The sequence below is a fragment of the Vicia villosa genome, linkage group LG1 (assembly GCF_029867415.1).
Source record: "Vicia villosa cultivar HV-30 ecotype Madison, WI linkage group LG1, Vvil1.0, whole genome shotgun sequence".
Classification (NCBI taxonomy): Eukaryota; Viridiplantae; Streptophyta; class Magnoliopsida; order Fabales; family Fabaceae; genus Vicia; species Vicia villosa.
In genome coordinates this window covers 45,987,560-46,007,293 of record NC_081180.1, presented here as the reverse complement: position 1 = coordinate 46,007,293, position 19,734 = coordinate 45,987,560, and the positions used below count along the sequence as shown (strand labels likewise).

At 35.2% G+C, this 19,734-nt stretch overlaps 2 pseudogenes; both read left to right on the top strand.

Moving 5' to 3' along the window:
* Positions 1 to 357: 357 nt before the first annotated feature.
* Positions 358 to 436, top strand: LOC131645530 (small nucleolar RNA Z101; annotated as a pseudogene).
* Positions 437 to 7,111: 6,675 nt separating this feature from the next.
* LOC131645556 (small nucleolar RNA snoR14) lies at positions 7,112 to 7,184 on the top strand (annotated as a pseudogene).
* The last annotated feature ends 12,550 nt before the right edge of the window (positions 7,185 to 19,734 follow it).

The following is a 19,734-nucleotide window of genomic DNA, read 5'->3' as shown; positions in this document are numbered from 1 at the left end:
TGAGGTTATTAGTTTGGTAGAGGAGATGTTCACTTGGCATATGTTGTTCGCGAATGATACTTTAATTGTGAAATGATATTTTAATTGCGGGAAAAAATTGGCATAGGAGATATTCACTCGTTGCATATGCTGTACGCGAATGATACTTTAATTGTGGAATGATATTTTAATTGTGGGAAAAGTTGGTATAGGAGATCTTCACTTGTCGCATATGTTGTATGAACCTTAATGATACTTTAATTGTGGGAAAAAGTTGGCAGAGGAGGCGTTCCTATTTTTTCCATTCCTTGAGTTTCTCAATTTTGTGAGGTAACTTTATCAATTATTTATGGTTTTTGAATTGTTATTAAATTTACGAATGGGCAGTTGTGTAAATGGATAATTTGCATTTGAATTTCATTGATGTTAATATCTCCTAGAAGAACTGATGCCCCTAAGTGTTTTTTGTTTTCTTAGATCCATCTAATCTTAAATTACCGTAGCATTAAAATTATCGTCGTACTATAATGAATTTGTCATTGCTACATGGGTTATATGATTTGCGATAGAATTATATTATTGTCTCTTCATTGGCATAATTGGTTGTGCAAGATATTGTGTTATAATTTTAATCATTCACTTATTATTTGGACTCATGGACAAAGTTGGATCTAGTTCTAGGATTGATTCAGGTTGATTGAATTTTTAGAACATATTTTAAAATCTTTTTGGTTATTCCAAGGGGATATGTTAATTTGTTAAAAAAGTTAAATCACTTAAAATGAGATTTATGAGACTAATCAGGGTGATCATGGTTTGGATTAATTGCGGGTGGAAAAAGGCTATTATCGAGTATATTGATGGAGTTGATCGAATAGAAATAGGCGCTAGATGGTGCGTAATGGGGGATTAATGCGATTAAGTTAGAATGAGAATGCAAAGGAGTTGGAGAAACAACAAGAATGGTTAGATGTTAGACTTTGTGAAGTTTTTATCTCATGCATAACTAATAGATTTACTCTAAATTGGCTGAGGATTTACATAGTCAAAATTAGATGATCAACAACGAGCTATATTGATAGATTCATATATTTTCAGAGGGATGGATAGATAAAATGGCCAGAATATTTGCAATGTTGTTTGGATGAAGGACTTGTCACTTTCCAATTCTAACTTGTGAGAAAATTAGTATTTGAGACCGAAACCGTTTTGTACTCAAATGTTGGAGTGAGTTGGAATGATATCATACATTAGAGGAAGAAAAATGGAAATCTCTGGAAGTTCAAGGATGGAGTGAATTGGTCATTGCTACATGGATGAATCACTTGATTTGCGATAGAATTATATTATTATTGTCTCTTCATTGGCATTAATGACATTGTCAGAGCTGAATTTAGAGAGGAGAAATAAGAAATTTTGGTTGGGATTGTGAGAATTTGAAAAACCCTGGCCCGAATAACATAAATTTCAAGTTTATTAAGTAGTTTTGGGATGTGATTAAAGCGTACTTTTTTCACATATTCATTGCTGAATTTCATTGTAATGGCAAATAGTGTGGAGCTAATAATATTTTTTTAGCATTGATTCCAAAGTTTGAGAATTCGGTGAAGCTAAACTATCTTAGGTCGATATGTCTAATTAGATTTGAGGTCGATCGATATCTAATTAGCAGCATGTGGCTAAAAAGGTTATCTTTGATTTGCAATTTGCGTTCTTAGAGGGCCGACAAATGGTTGGTGGAATACTCATAGCAAATGAAAAAGTATATGATTTTGTGGACCGTAGATATTTGGACTTTGATGGATTCAACGTTAAATGGAGAGGCTGGATTTCAGAGTGTCTTCGAACATCCACTATTTTAGTGTTGGTTAATGCAAAAGAATTCGAAGTTGGTAAAGGTCTATGCAAGGTGATCCTCTATCGCCTTTTCCTATTTATCAGTGTTATTAGTTCGATAGAGGAGATGTTCACTTCTCGCATATGCATTAAGCAAAAGATATTTTAATTCTGGGAAAAAGTTAGCAAAACATGAGGGGGCCATGAAGGAAAATCTATAGTTATAAGTTAATATCTGGTCTTAAAATAAAGTTTCATAAAAGTATTTTATTTGGAGTCAATATTCCACAATATTAACAAATCTATTAAATTTTAAGGTTGGAACTACTAGATTCAAATACTTGGATATTCCTGTTGGTTGCAAATCTACAATTATTTGAGTTAATATCTGGTCTTAAAATAAAGTTTCATAAAAGTTTTTTTTTGGAGTCAATTTTCCACAATATTAGTTAGACGAAGCAACAAATCTGTTAAATTGTAAGGTTGAAACTATTATATTCAAATACTAGGATATTCCTTCTAGTTGTTGTAATCATAGAAGAAAAGTTCTGGAAATTGGTGATTAATATAGTGTAAGGAAAATTGTCCAAGTGGCATAATCAACGCTTATCCTTACGTGGTCGAGTCATCCTTCTAAAGCCTCGTCAGGTATTATTTCTAATCTTGAATCTTTTTAAAAATTTCTTATGGGATGGAGGATTGGAAAGCAGAAAAATAAGTTGGGGTTAAATGGAAAAGGTATGCTAGGAAAGAGGGGAAGGGGGGTTAAATAAGTTGTGGGTTAAGGTTTTAAAAAGTAAATATAATGGAACCATTGGTAGAGTGAGTAAAATTGAGAGAATGGGGTCGGATTGGTGGTAGGACATAAAAAAAGGTAGAGGGTGGGTCGTGGGATTGAAAAATGATTTTTGCTATGTCTGGTGCTATTGTTAGTAACCCATGAAGTTGATGTTGTGTTGATGTTGTGTGAACATGAAATGAAAATGAAACTATATTGTGGTTGTTGTTTCTTGTTGTCAATTGTCATGACATGTTGATTAAATGAGTTTGGTTGTTATGGTTAGAAATTAATGAGGTTAGGAAGTGATGAAAACATAGTGCATATATTCTTGTATGATGATGAAATTATGGTATGAAATGCTTGAGTATGTTAAAATATGATTGAATATGGTTTGGGTGGTTAGAGGTTGAAGAAAATGGGTTAAAAGTGAGTATTTGTGCTTTTAAACTGTCGGGTTTGTGTTGTTGTTTTCAAAGTGAAAATTGTGTTGAAAACCCTCATCTTTTTCTAAAATTTAAATTAGGTTCTGTTTTGGGTAAAGCTTATGTTAGTTTGAATGATTTCAAGTTATCCTTACCCGGATTTTTCCAAAGAATAGACTGAGAATGTAGAATTTAATCATTTCATTTGACTGGTTTTCTTGTAAAATTATGTGGCAATTGTATTTTAAGGTGACATGAGATTATAGTTGTCTAATGTTGGAAAGTTGACAAGTGATAGGTACATATGTGATAATGAGTGAGACTTAAAAGTTGGGATATAAGATGATGTATTGGTCAATTGCAAATATGTGTGTGTTTGTGTGACAATGATGTCTTGTGAGTTGCTGTGTAATGTCACTGCTGAGAAGAAAACTATAATCCTAAGAGTGTAATTTGAATGTGTTAAGATAATCAATAGTGCTAATATGAAGAAAATTATAAGATAGTAGAGTTACTATCTAAGTATTTAGCCTAATAACTGTTCCTTGATGTTTATTTTGGCAATTCCCTATATTGTAAGAAATTTGTTTACTTATGCTGTTATACAAGTCTCCTATTTCATTTGGTTTAGTTAAGGATAAATCTCGTGTTCCGACCGTTAGTTTGAGATCCATTCAGGGTCGGCTCCCCATATGCTTGAAGAAAAGCAGGGGCTATATTGAATCTATTGTCATTGTATTTTGCCAGTCCTCTTCCAAATAGAGATTCGAGAACATTGCCACCAGTTCGATGAAGCTCGCAAGTGCATTATAACTCGAGAAATGAGATAATGTCGCGATTGGTTCAAATAAGATGATGCAACTCGGAAGCTCGACACAGGGTGTGACTATAAATCGGAAGGACTCACAATCTCCAATACACTATGTGGTGATGCAGTATGGTTTTTTCCGGTTAAACATTTTCTGAGTTAATAATTACAGAACATATATTAAATATTCATGTGCTGTCTGACCTTTATTGGTTGGATGAATGCAAAATGTGATTATTATGTTGTTTGTAATGCATTTTGATTTTGCCATGGTTACCTGCACATGTGAATAATGATAGAGAAGATGGATATTAAATGAATTTTGATTGAGTATGTTGACACAGCTTTTGGGAGAAATCTCCGTCAAGGTTTCAGTTATCTGGCATTGAATTTGCATCGTATAATTTAGTCGGTTTGCGAATTCTTATCGAGTAGTGTTTCTGAACAGAGGGGGTCTGATTATTATAGATGAATTGGATGGAAATTTTTTTGTGTTTGTAGAATGTGCAGATGCATAGAGCTGCTGTGAATGTCTTGCGTCACTCATAGCTCCCAGATCGGGATGAAATCGGCTCACAATGAGAACCATAGTGCCAATGTGATGCCGATGTCGACGATAAAGTTTGTTAGAGCAGATCGGTGAGTGGAGGTGACACGGGAATCACCATGTTAATACTGCTGATACCGCCATTTGGAAGATAAGTATTTCTCACAGATTCTATTGACCAAGTATGATTAACTATTGTTTGTTTACAACGCTTTGTTTGATGATCTAATGTCATATAACTCAACTTACAATGTATATGTGTTATCTATATGTTGGAAGGTTGTGAAAATTGTTGGGATGCTTTGATTCGAAAAGAAATTAAGGATGACACTAACAGGATGGCTGCGAAATCAAATCAAATATCTCCTGTCTCTATTCATCTCAGCATCTACCTTCCAAGTGTTGTCAATTTGATGCTGGTAGATCTGTCTGTTTTAGCAAATGTCGCAGTAGAGGGACGGACAACCAGAAGGTAGGTACATCTAATGCTATCAAAATTCCTAAACAAATTGGCCCTGCTGGTGAAACAAATTGACATGCTCATTACAAGCCGGAAAGATTAGTAACTCTTACCTTTTTAACTTTCTAAAATCACAGCCGACCATTTTCTATTAACTAAAGTGTCCACGAATTCTTATCTTTATAGACAAGATAAATAAACTATTAATGTACGAATATAATGGCGACTATAGTTGTTTAGGGGCTTACTCTACAGTTGGTTGATAATCATCACACTAGATTTTTCCTTGGTTTCTGTTGTTTTGTCACATTATATGTTGCAGGTTGTTTTTACCAGGATAGTGGGTCATTTGGGTGAACTGATACGCTATTTGTATGACGTGGTTATGATGTTTGATTACTACATTTAAATGTTTGCAGTAAGCATCCGTGATGACAACGACTTCATATCGAATCTCATGGGAGGATTAATCAAGATTGCAATGATCAGAGCTCTAATGTCATCGTAAAAGAGTCGGATTGAAAATAACAATGACAGGTCAGTGTTTCTTTTGCTTCTGTTTCTCGAATATAAATGAAAGTGTGCCATCCTACGTTCCAAACCGGACGTGGAAGTTAAGGTGGTTGAGGTGAATCATGTGTTCCAATTACAATAGTTTCAGTTCAGTTGCTCTCGCAAATAGTAGCAGATTTCCAGGAGTCATAACCGAGCAGGAAAGTTCGCCCATGATGAAACAAGCCGGTATATTCGAGAAACATGGACCTGGATGGCTTCGGCGATTATGGTACTGTTTTGGACGACTACCAAACTAAAAAGATCATATGAAAGCAAGATTACTAGTCTTAGGGATATTGGAATATCATACAGACTGGGAAGCAATTCAACAAATATACTTTCCCAGCAAGTCTTATGTGTTTGAAGATTGGAAAGCAGAAAAATGAGTTGGGTTCATTGGAAAAAGGTATGCTAGGAAAGAGAGGAAGGGGGATCTAGGTATAAAAAATTTAAGGGTGTTCAACCTAGCACTATTAGGAAAGTGGGAACGGAGATTACTATTACTTACAAAGAAACAAAGTTTGTGCGTTAAGGTTTTTAAAGGTAAATATGGTGAAATCATTGGTAGAGTGAGTAAAATTGAGAGAATGGGGTTGGCTTGGTGGCAGGACATTAAAAAAAAGTTGAAAGTGGGTTGTGGGACATTAAATTATATTGGTTCTTTGAAAGGTTGTGAATGATATTAGGAAGTGGAGCTGAATCGCATTTCTGGACCGATTCTTTGATAAAAGGAATAATCTAGAAGAACAGGTATGTGGGACTGTTTGGTTTAATCGAGAACAAAAAGGCTTCATGTGGTGAAAGATGTAGAAGACATGACTTGGAACATAAGGTTGAAAAGAACCATGAATAAAGAGGAAAGGAAGCTCAAAGAATTGTGCTGAAGTAAGATTCAGAAGATAAGTGGAAATGGGGTAAATGTCTTATTCGGTAAAGGAAGCTTTTTCCTCAATTTTGATGGAAAGCAGAAGAAATGGTATGAGGAATTTTGCAGCTGCGTGGAGTAATCTGATCCTGCTTAATATATTTACACTGGTTTAGAGAATATGGAAAAATAAAGTCTCTACAAAAGATCTGATCCTGCTTAATATATTTACACTGGTTTAGAGAATATGGCAAAATAAAGTATCTACAAAAGATCTGATCCTGCTTAATATATTTACACTGGTTTAGAGAATATGGCAAAATAAAGTATCTACAAAAGATCTGATCCTGCTTAATATATTTACACTGGTTTAGAGAATATGGCAAAATAAAGTCTCTACAAAAGATCTGATCCTGCTTAATATATTTACACTGGTTTAGAGAATATGGCAAAATAAAGTCTCTACAAAAGACAGCCTGATAAAGAGGGGGTTTTGAATGGATCTAAAGTTGTGTGTTAGTTCAGATGCAGAAAAGAATATACTGTTTCTCACATTTTCTTTGATTGTCCAAAAATCAGCAAGGAAGTTTGGTATGCAATCTTTGGGTGGCTGAATGTATCTACAATAATACATAATTCAATTTTGGGGTTTATTGGATAGCGGAAGGGAAAAAAAGAGAGGTTTCTGTTATTGTTTTCAAAATGAAAATTGTGTTGAAAACCTCTTCTTTTTCTAAAATCTATATTTGGTTCTGTATAGGGTAAAGCTTATGTTAGAATGATTTTAAGGTGACATGAGATTATAGTTGTCTATGTTGCAGAGTTGACAAGTGTTAGGTACATAGAGGGAAAAGAAAAGCAATATGATGTTGTCTGTGAATCCACTGATATTCTTTGATGTAATTCATGAATCCCGACAGGTTCTGATTGTTTTAATATTTCCCTCTTGCTTGATTTTTTTCATTTCTTGAGTTTCTTAATTTTGTGATGTAACTTTATAAATTATTTATGGTGTTTGGATGAAGGACTCTTAGATCATTGTCCATGGAAAATATTGCTTAGGTTAAATAGAAGAAAAGTTAACGAGATTAGTTGTATAGAAGTTGATGGAACAAAACAGAAAGTGGTTTAGAAGATAAAGGATGAAGTTTTCAATTAGTTCTTAGATCTATCTAGAGACAAAAAGAGGAAAGACCAATTATGCAGAATTTTCTACTTAAACGCATTAGAGATGAAGAAAATGATGTTCTCATAGCTGAACTTAGAGAGGAGGAAAAAAGAAATGTTGTTTGGGATTCCGAGAGTTCGAAGTGCCTTGATTTGGATAGCATAAATTTCAGTTTTATTAATGAGTTTTAGGATGTAATTAAAGCATACTTTCATATATTCTTTGCTGAATTTCATTAGAATTGCGTAATAATGTGTGGAGCTAATAATGTTTTTTTAGTATTGATTCCAAAGATAAAGAATCTAGTGAAGCTAGACACATATCTTTAATTGGCAGCATCTAGAACGTCTTATGTGCAAATAGATTGAAGGTGGCCAATTGAAATTCAGGTTATGTGGTAGATGGTGTGTGGCAAATGGTTTAGAGATGGAGAGTGCAAATTCAAAGTTCTTTCACATGTGCTTCCTAAATAGAAGAAAAGTTGCTGAGATTAATTGTATAGAAGTAGATGGAAAAAATAGATAGGGGTTTAGGAGATAAAGGATGAAGTTTTTAATTATTTCTCAGGCCTATTTAGATAGCAAAAGAGGAAAAAGGGTTATGCAGATTTTGAATTTAAACACATTTGAGATGAAGATAATGATTTTCTCATAGCTTAAAAAAGAGAAAGATTCATGCAAGAAATATTATGTTTCTTTACAAGATAATGTGACTCCATGTATTACAAAGCGTAATTGTCTATTCTATACTAACAAATGCTCGTTATTTCTGAACGAGAATGGCCACTCAGCTGGAAAAAGAAATGACGGAGCTAACCGAAAACGGTTTTGATATTCAATGAATGGCATTGATGGAGAATTGTATTCTACCATTCATTTAACTCTGGAAAATGGTTATGGCTATGCAAGCTTTGAATGTGTGGCTCCAAAACGACAATGACGATGTTAAGTAAGGTTATTCAGATTTTTTGATTGGGAACAATGTTGGTGTTGATAAGGGCATGTAGTGATTATAACAATGTGTTTTTATTATGCTTATTTGGATTTAACAACTTCAACCTTGCAGATGAAGTAGAAGCCCTCGGAACTTAAATTATTCATCATGCAACATGCTTCAAATTTACACCATATAATTTGTGTTTTAAACCAATGCACTTTCATGCAAAGTACATGTCAGCGAAATATAAGAAAGACTGATTCAAGAAAACTGCAATTGAATAGAAAACAATACTATATAAAGCTTGGTGCACTTAGGTAACAAAGGGTGCAGTTGGATGAGTTGCTAAGGTGTAGGTTTGTTACCCAAAGTGGCAAGGGGTTCAACCCCACTAGAAACAAATCTGAATTGAAGTAAGGGAGAAAAAGAGGATCAAAAGTGTATTTAAGCCAAACAAATATTAACTTCTCTGGTTCATCAGTTTTGGGTAGTTAGTTTAAAGTCGTTACCCTCCAATTCTCAATTCAACCTATTTTTAAATATCTTTTACCATATCATATCTAGTCTAACTCTGTTATTTGTGGATATATTCATACTCAATTATTATTTCTCACTTAATAAGACACATCATACAACAAGTGGGAAGTGGCAAAGGCTCATGTTATCATCTCTTTCGTCAATCTTTCATTCATCATGAAGTTGAATCTCCATCCAAATTTGAAACAAAAATAGACATATTTGACTTTATATAAATAGATATTTCTGACCTTTTGAACAAAGACAAATTTGGAGGAATATTTTTAATATCTATGACAATAGATTAAGAAAATTCTATGCATTGACCCGCCGACGGTAAAGACAAAATCCACTTTGGAATTTCTTCTCACATTTTCATTTTCATCCATTCCTCAATCCTGCTGCCTCACTCACACCAAAGCCGTAAGTCGTTGAAATTCACATCAACGTGCGTTAATTATTACTCATATTTCCTTCATGTTTATTTCTCATACACCTACAAAATATCAATAAATATATCATATCAGTATATCACAACAAAAGGGTAAGTAACTATATAGTCTCACAACAAAAAGGGTAAGTAACTATATAGTCTCTTGAATCATAATAACTTCTTCAAACTCACCTACACATACCGATAAGTATAACATCCTATTTTCATTACAAACATGAAACTGAATGGAGTCCTATTCTAATTTAAGGTTTGAAATGAAAATAGGATGTAATACTTATGAAAATAGGAAAATAGGATGTTACATAATGAATGGAGTCCTATTTTCATTCCCAATGAAAGACCACATCCTATTCTATTCTAATTCACATAGAGAGGAAGATTGGAGCGTTATGGATATCGTTTGGAACATTAAAGCGTTGCTTTGGAGGTGGTCTTTCATTGAGAATATTACATTTACCAATTGTAATTTTTACGAGTTTTGTAAAAATCCTTTGTTTTATATCTCTTAAATTTCATTTGGTGTGTAATTTTCCTTTTTCCGAGTGTTATTCCCGGTCCTTTTGTAATCGAGTTTGAGAACTTTTGTTCTCCTTTAATGAAGCTTGCTTACCAAAAAAAAAATCCCAAAACACCAAGAAACTAAATGGATCAATGAAACATAATCAATATCCTTCTCAATCCAAAAATTCTTGGCTTCACTCAGTAAGAAAGCCACAAGTAAAGAAAATGAAGAAAGCACCAATAGCACCAATGGTGCCAACACCTCTCAAAGTATACACAGTGGATCCTGTAAACTTCAAAGAACTTGTTCAGTCCCTCACTTGTGCACCTCAGTTCATGCCTCCACAGCCTGACTATCATAATATTCTCCAAAGCGCTGACCATAGTACCAGAACCACGGCTAATATTGACACTATTCCTTCTAACAACTGGTACTGGTACTTTGAAGCTGAATATTTTGGATAAAATTCTGATCAGGAGGAGAGGTAATGACACATTGACACCTGATTTGCTGAAAATGAACTTGTTCTCACCAACTTCTTTCGGTAACTTCTGCTTTGTTCCTCCCATCACGAGCCCAACAACTTGATCCTGTTGGGAAGTTATTCTTTAGCTTGGCGGCTATAGGCCATTTAGAAAGCATTCATTTTTTTCTCTCTTTAATTATTGTTCTACTATGGTTTCATCGCAGCAGCTCAATCTTCCAATTGAGTTATGCATCTATTGGAGTTTTAAGCTGCGGCTTGAAAATCACTCTTCTATATATGTATATGCTGTCTCTTTCTGTAAGTTTACTACTGTCACATTCAAATTTGATTATGAATTTGGTAAATGATATTGCAGAACGCTATCCAACAGCCATGTTACTTGTTTAATTTGGTTTGAAGTGGGGAATTTATATTCTTTATATTTGTTGGGTACTAAATTGCATGATTCCCTCCGTCTCTCATAGGCCATAGCTTTATCATAGATTATGGGCCAGGTTCCAGTGCTTTTGAGCCATCAAACACACTCTCACTCATTTTATTTTGCTTTTTTAAAAACTTTCTCTTGCATAAAAAATAATGAAACTTCCTAATGGTATATAAATTCAAAGTCACTTAATCCATCAACTTAAATGTTTATAGTATTGGTTTCTATTTTATACAAGGAACTGCGAATTGGTGAAAGGCTCACGACGACCTTAAATCAACTTCTAAGAGGTGATAGTTATTCGTTGACTGGAGAAGGCACTTGCAAAAAAGATTGTCACTCTGATGTTTGAGTCAGTATGACATATAGATGAAACTTTGCAAGTATGAGTTAAATTGTACTAGGGTGTGACTAAAATTAACACTTACATAGACAATGCGGTTACAACTATCCCCAATTTGTCCGACATAAAGTATAGGTATAGGTTGAATACATATCAACAATCATAATAGAAGGATATGTGAGCTTCAGTGCGACACTTATAGATGAGGGCCCACTAGTATGTCAACGGTTGAAGTGCCTTGGTTGGATTGGACCTATATGTCGATTGCGTCGGTTTTTATAGACTATTGGCTAGTTCGGGCTTTATCAAAAAAAGCTACAGGTCGTAGACCAAATGATTTGTCCTGCCCAAAAAAGTATAGGTGTATGTTTTTTCCCTACAAAGGCTGGGAGACTCATAGGCCCTAGTAGGTATATTACATGTTTGGATGGTGAAGGCTAACTTACGACGACAAATAGTCTTGTACGGTGGCTTTTGGGGTTGTTTAAGGAATTTGCTCACGAGAGGTGAGAGATCTAAAGGAAGGATGGCGTTGCTAGGTTGAAGGCAGGCGGTTGGATTGACAGTGTTAAGACTACTAAGAGCGAAGTGTTCTATGAGTCGTAATAAATGTGTATGACTTGAGAGTTCTCTTCTTTCTCCCATTGGGGAGAGATATTTATATAGGCTCTCTTGGGTCTGACTTGTATAGTTAGTGGGTGGTTATGCCCTACCTTCATGACCAAGGAAGTGGTCAAGGGAAGACTAAGTCTTCCTAGAATCATGGAGGAAGTGGTCCCCCCTTAGAACTGACTCTCATTAGATAATCATTGTGGACCCATGTCATCATCCACGTCTACTAGGTGACTAGAACAACAGGAACCCAATCGGGTGGGTTATATTGCTACATCTAGGCGACATCTTGGCCCATTATAGGCGGCCTCATAGCCCATTTTAGGTGGCGATGGCTTCGCTAGACGTCTCTAGGTGCCTCGTATCTCGCCCCCTTTAATGGCCTTCCTCGTAAGCTACCCCTCCTTAGAGCCCAGTAAAAATATAACACTACACAATCCCTCAAGCATGAGGGCTTCGTAAAGGAACAAGTGGTTTGTACGAGAGCTCATATTCTTAAGACTTCTTTGTACGAATATATACCATATGGCTTTTTATTGATGTGGGCTTGCAACAAGTTCCTCAAGTGAGACTTAATAGTCAGACCCTTTGGCGAAACTTTATAGTCGAGTCCCTTAGGCGAGATATTTTGTCGAGTCTCTTAGGTGATACATTATACCGAGTCTCTTAGGAGAGACTCTATATCTGGTCCTGCCTGAAGAAACTTCAAATCCTTCAAGCGGAGAGTTAATCATGTTCGAACGGACTCCTAGTCCCTCAAGCGAAATTATATATTAAGCCTAAATGAAGAGAATCTAAGTCCCTCAAGCTAGATTATATATCGAGGCTGATGGAAGAGACTCTAAGTCCCTCATGCGAGGCATTTGACCTTCTAAGGCAGAGCTTGCATCGACACCTCAGACAAGACTTAAGACAAAATCTCTTAGGAAAGTCTCCAGTCGCGCCTCTTGGGCAGGATTTATATTTCTTGGTCCCTCCCAAGGAAACTCTGAGTTACTTAGGCGAAGAGTTTAAATGGCTTGGGAATTCTAATTCATTCAGGAGAAGTAATGTGTAGCCTGGCTGATGAGACTATAAGTCCTTTAGGCGAGGCATTGAACATCTCGGACAGGATTACCATCGCGTCCTCAAACAAGACTTAAGACCAATTTTGTTAGGCAAGACTCTAGTCGAACCTCATGGGCGAAATTTATATTTCTTTGTCCTACCCGAGAAAACTCTAAGTACCTCGGGCAGGGAGTTTACATAGTTTGAGAATTCTAATTCCCTCAAGCGAAGTAATATATAGCTTGGTTGATGAAACTATAAGTCCTTCAGGAGAGACATTGACCATCTTGGGCGGGACTTCTGTCGAGCCCTTTGACAAGACTTAAGACCAAGTCTCTTAGGCAAGACTCCAATCGCGCATCTTGAGTGAAATTTATATTTATTGGTCCTGCCTGTGGAAATACATAGTCCCTCAGGCGAAGAGTTTAAATAGCTTGAGAATTCTAAGTGCCTTAGACGAACTAATATGTAGGTTGGCCAACTTGGCATAGCCCAGGAGGGCGGCATGGATCCTCCTATGAAGGTCCGACAATGTGATTGCCTCGAGGGGCTGCGAGGATCTTCCTGTGGAAATCTAGCTATGTGATTACCTCAAGCGGCGACAAAGATCTATGCGATGAAGTCCAACTATGTGATTGCCTCGAGGGGCGGAAAGAATCTTTACCACAAAGTCCAACATACAAATATTGCCATGATGGGCGACATGAATCTTCTCGTGGAAGTTCATCGTACATATATTGGTGCGAGGGCATAAATGATCTTCTTGTGGAAGTTCAACTTATAGGTATTGCCATGAGGGGCGGCAAGGATATTCTTGTGAAAGTCCAACATATTGATATTGCCACGGGGGCGACAAGGATCTTCCTGTGAAAGTCCGGTATATAGAAATTGACAAAAGGGCGAAAAGATCTTCCTGTGGAAAAAATGCATCCTATTCAAAGGTAAATTTACTCGTGGTTCGGTACAATTTTAGATGATTGATTACAAATACCCAATTCAATCCAATTTCATGCAGTTTAACTTAGATCTGTTTTTGAATATCAAAATTTCAAATTATATTTTTTATTAAGATTATAGAAAGGCTAATAAATAATAGATTTAATATAACATATATCTTATAGTATTTTTAAAATTAGTATTTTTGGATATCCCTAGTATGTGTATTTTTTTATCCCTACTTACAACTATATTTTTTAAAAAAAATTTGTAACTGACTTTTAAGGAGGAATATTTTTAAAAAACTAAATTTTTTGAAATGCAAAATATAAAAACATTATTATTGACATTTTGAAAATATATAAGCGGTGTCGTGATTGATAGTAGAGGTGTCTGATATAAATCGCTTAGACCATCTCCAATGGTGCAACCCATTTTTGAGTTCTTTATGGGTCCCTTGCAGCAGTCTTGCACCGTCGCACTTGAAACTTCTTTGTTGCTTCTTGTGTTACACTTAGGGGTGGTAAAATGGATGGATTGGATCGTTAATGGATGGACCAAACCAATCCATTAATCCATTACAATCCATTAAATTCTCTTAATAAAAATCCAATCCAAACCACCCATTAAAGAATAAAATTCATTCAATCCATCCATTAACAAATTTTTAATAGATGGATATCCATCCGTCCAAAAGATAATTAAATTTTTTATTTATTTTAAATTTCATAAAAATAATAATTTAAATATTCTGAAATATTTTTTTCGTTTTTTCGAAAAAAATTTGATTTTTTCGTTTTTCGTTTTTTCGAAAAAAACTCGATTTTTTCGTTTTTCCCGAAAAAACTCGCTTTTTTCCGAAAAAAAAAACTCGACTTTCTCGTTTTTTTTGTTTTTCTCGAAAAAAACTCGTTTTCCTAAAAAAAAAACTGGAGTTTTTCGTTTTTCCGAAAAAACTCGATTTTTTCGTTTTTCCAAAAAAACTCGATTTTTTTATTTTTCCCGAAAAAACTCGAGTTTATTGTTTTTACGAAAAAACCCGACTTTATCGTTTTTCCGAGAAAACTAGATTTTTTTTCTTTTTTCCAAAAAAACTCGACTTTTTCGTTTTTCAGAAAAAAAACTTGATTTTTTCGTTTTCCCGAGAAAACTCGATTTTTTTCGAAAAAACGCGATTTTTTCGTTTTCCCGAAAAAATTTGGATTTTTTCGTTTTTCTAAAAAACACGATTTTTTGTTTTTCCGAAAAAATTCGTTTTTTTCCAAAAATACTCTGCTTTTTCGTTCATCAGAAAAAACTCAATTTTTTGTATTCCGAAAAAACTCGCATTATGTTTTTGCGAAAAAAAATCAATTTTGTTATTTCGAAACAACTCGATTTTTCGTATTTCGAAAAAATACGATTTTTGGTTTTTTAAAATAACTCGATTTTTTTCGTTTTTCCTGAAAAAACTCGATATTTCTATTTTATGAAGAAACTCGATTTTTTGTATTTTCAAATTTTATTATTATTTTTAAAAATAATTTAAACCATTTGAAGTATAAAATAAAAATAATCCATTGGATTATCACAATGTGTTGGATGGATTGGATCTATCCATGTATATAAATGGATGAATTTAATCCATCCATTAACTTTTTTTTTTATTTGGTGGATGGATTGGATGAATTTTTTGGTGGATGGATTGGATGAATTTTTGCTTAATGGATCCAATTGCCACCCTACCCATGAGCATGTCGCCTCCATTAACACACATATGGTGATCATCAGAGCCTCAGACTCTTTGAAATGAAAAATCCACTCCAACACCTTCAGGGATATTGTGTTGAAGTTGTATATGAGTCTGCCACGATTATTAGTCACTAGCTATCAAGACATATATAGTAAAGAAGTTGGTCCAACAATTCTTGACGAGCACACTCAAGAAGATGTCCAACACCAACATGTTCAATATTTGTAAGGGCCCTTTAAAATGTTTAAGCAAGTATCTTGCATTGCTCAATGAGGCATAAGCATTCTAATAAATCCCTTGCATAAATACCAACTGCATACATGATAGAGATAATGGCACGTGTTAAATATTACATAAAGGGCGAGGAGAGCAATGCGGAGAAAAAGGCGATGGATGCTAAGGAGGGATCGTTTGGAAATCTTGATTAGTCACAACAACATAAAATCCATTATACCTTGCCTATCATGAATAATGCAACTTCAAGCGGGGCGGGAGACCTATGAAGAACTTCACCTCCACGAACACTTTGCATGAATAAATATGGCTTGAAGTCTTTCATACACATAGTATTCATTCTCCATCATTCCCTAAGTCAGACATTATGGCACATGAGCCTAGTAGGTGGTGTAAATATCATAAGGTCAAGGGTCACCACTCAAAAGAGTGTTACCAACTCAAAAAGGAGATTGAATGCCTCATCTAGGACGTTCACATGAAAAAGTACATTTGTGGAGGATCCATATCACAAAGGTGGGATATTGACTGAATCCCCATATCCAAGAAGGGAAAGAAGTCAAGCAAAAGAGATGAAGACATGCACGTGTGTCATACCCTAAACACTATAGCAAGGGGTTTGCTAGAAATAGAAATACCAACTCAGCTCACATAAGATATGCTCTCCAAATTATTACAATTGAAGGTTCACCTATTATCTCCGACTTGGGCTCAAAGGAAACTCTAGAGTCTAAAATCACTTTCCCAAGGAAAGACGCATCGTGAATCCATTTCCATAACAATGAACGCTTGCTGAGATTGAAAAAACAATTATGATTGTGGATCACGCTCACCAACCATATGTACATGAAGTGAACGTTGTGGATTTTAAGTCAGTAGTAAAGCTCGTGAGAAAGAAGACAATTTCTATGAGCGAACCTACCCCATAATATAGGACGTCATGCAACGAGAGTTGGATACACTATTTTAAAAGAGCATGGACTTATCTGGTAAATGTGCCAAAGATAACCTTAGGGGCGTCTTAGATTTAATTCAATTTTTCGTTAATTATATTATCAGTTTAGTTGATTAAAGTTGGATGTCATATCTTCCAATTATATAATTTCTTTAAGAACATAATTTATTTGTTATAATGGGGTGACACTCTTCCTTTGAGAAAGGGTTTTTAATTAGACATCTCTTCTTCTTTATGAATTCTTGTACATCTTTATTTTAATTTAATAGGTTATATAGAAATTGGATGTTGGAACTTCAAGTGAAGTGTCCATGCCGCCTATGAGGCTATTGAATGATGGAACTTAAATGAAGCGTCCTTTTCGCCCACAAGGCTATTGAATTCTAAAACTTCAATGAAGTGTCATAGTCTCCCATAAGGTTATTGAATGATAGAACATCAAATGAAGTTTCCTTATCGCCCATGAGGCTATTGGATGTTGGTACTTCAATGAAATGTCCTTTACACCCATGAGACTATTGAATGTTGGAACTTCAATGAAGTGTCTTTTCCGCCCGTGAGGCTATTGAATGTTGGAACTTTAACAAAGTGTCCTTACCGCCCACAAGGCTATTGAATGCTATAAATTCTATAAAATATCCTTGATACTCGTGAGAATATGAAATGTTGAAACTTCAAATAAAGTGTCTTTTTTGCCCATAAGACCGTTGAATGCTAGAACTTTAATGAAGTGTCATTTACGCCGATGAGGCTATTGAATTATGGAACTTTAATGAAGTGTCCTTGTCACCCACGAGGCTATTGAATTCTAGAACATCAAATGAAGTATCTTTTTCTCCCACGAAGCTATCAAATGTTGGAATTTTGATGAAGTGTCCTTGCCTCTAGGTGGCGGTCAGATCCTTAAAGGGGAGTTTTTGCCGATCTTGAAGGCCATGGCACAATGAGCTCTAAGCAGGACATTCTTACTATATTTTGTTGAGAGAACCCGGTCAACTTAAAGCTCTCTCTTTCTCTCTCTAGTAGCACACTTGAACAAGATAAGTAAGACAAACACAAATATAAGCAAACCACGTAAGGATCAAAACATTGTAATAATAAGACCCCGGAGGGTGAGATTTATATAAACCCTGGAGGGCTAAACAATAGAAAGCTTGGGTGGTCGAGATTAAAAAAGACACTTAAGGGCTCAAATAAAATACCCATGAGGAGAACATTACAAAAACAAAATCAAAGGCCTAGTTCTTCTCTTCCCCCTAAGCTTGCTCCTATATGTGAACTAGATAGCATGCATCATCATGCGGCTCTTGGTTAATATCTTGAGGGACCCCATCTTCTTCATCCAATAGTTGGTCATCCTTATCGACCTTGAAGAGATCCTGTTGGAACAAGTTTGGTTCTATAATAATCCTTGAGTTTTGATGACAACCAAGTATACAATGTATAAAGAATAATTTTGTACTCTAACCATGTTGTTAAGTGTGTAGATCAAAAGAAATCAATTTTGACTCTAGAGATGTCAAGCATGAATGAACCAGACACTAAAAAGAGTGCAGCAGAATCTGAAGATTTACATAATCTAAAGATTGGTTGAATCTGAAGAATTGTTGAATCTGAAGCATGTAGACTTTGATCTTAAAACGCACTCTGAATCAAGAAAGATCAAAAGGTGTTCTTAAATGGAAGTCAAGCTTCTCCATCTCATTATGCTCAAACAACTCAACTCCACTCTGCTACATTGGAGTCCACCATTAATCTAAACTTTCCTTCAACTCAGGAGTCTGAGTCGCGGAATGATCAATTAGATGAAATTTTATCAATTGCTTACTAATTAAACCCCATTCTCCAACGATTTTGATCCAGTTGTTAAAACTCATCCCAAAAACGACTTTCACCATCAAGACTCTAGTTACTCCTTTTATTAAATTCCTTCCTCTATCTTTTCCTCACCAAAAAACGCTTAAAATAGATTTGAGTTTCTTAACGCCTTTCTGTCTCCACCCATCTATGATCAGTGTTCCCATGTTTTCCAACTCATGCCTCATTTTTCTGACTACTAGAACCAGAAACCTTTGGCTCTCTTAACTCATCTTTTTCAAAATCCCTAACTTTAATCCTCAGCCACTTTGTTTTGACCTTAATCAAAAATCTTGTGACAACATGACGCAACTTTCAACCTCGCTTTGACCCTAATTTAGATTTGTATATGTTTAAAAATGTGTATGATAGTGATATATGGTTATGTGTATGGTTGTTTGTTAGTGATATATGCTCTTTCTGCTATAAAATAAAAGTAATATGCAATATGTGTGTTTTTTTTTAATTTCTCAAGATCTTTTGAGTGATATAAACTAGTTTCCCCTTGTCATCAAACATAACCAGCAGCTGCTGGTACTACACTCCGTCCCATTCCCACTGGTAGAAAAAAAAGAAACTTAAAGTTAGTGGAACTAGAAAAACTTCCTTTGCTTGGACTGACTTTAAGACTTCTAAAATGCTAGCTCACTTGAAAGTGTGCCACACAAAAAAAACCCGCTTTTTTGTTGAAAGTCCCAAATCAAATAAACCTTGTAAGTGATGAGGGTGAGTTTTATAGCAACATGGTACTGATGATCTATTCACTTCGTGAAAGATATTTCTTACTATAGCTACTGTGCCTAGATTGGAGTAAAATTATAGTTGTCCCTAATCGGTTAGAATTGAGAGTTGCTTTGTTTTGTTGCACTGCACCCATGATATAAATAATTGCATTTCCAAATTGAGCTCAAGTACAAAATTTTGAGAGCCTCTTGTGCGTGTCGAGGCTACTCCAGGTTGTTTGTTTGTATTTTAATATATATTTGTTTCTAATAACCTTTTCATATTTAAATTGATGCTTCTGTCCGCATTTAAGTGAGACTTGGTGAAGATGAAGATGCTATTGGACAATATCCAAGAACTTTTGATGGTTTCACACCTTCTTTTTGTTGAACAGCCAAAAGAATAAACTCTTTATTAATAAAACAGGGCATAAGAGATGCCATTACCAATTAGTTCCTGGTAGCCATAGAACTATGACAGAACCAGACAAAACTTCTGCTAGGCAAGAAGAACTAAAAAGAAACAAAACTAGTGGAGCTGAATAAAAAACAACAA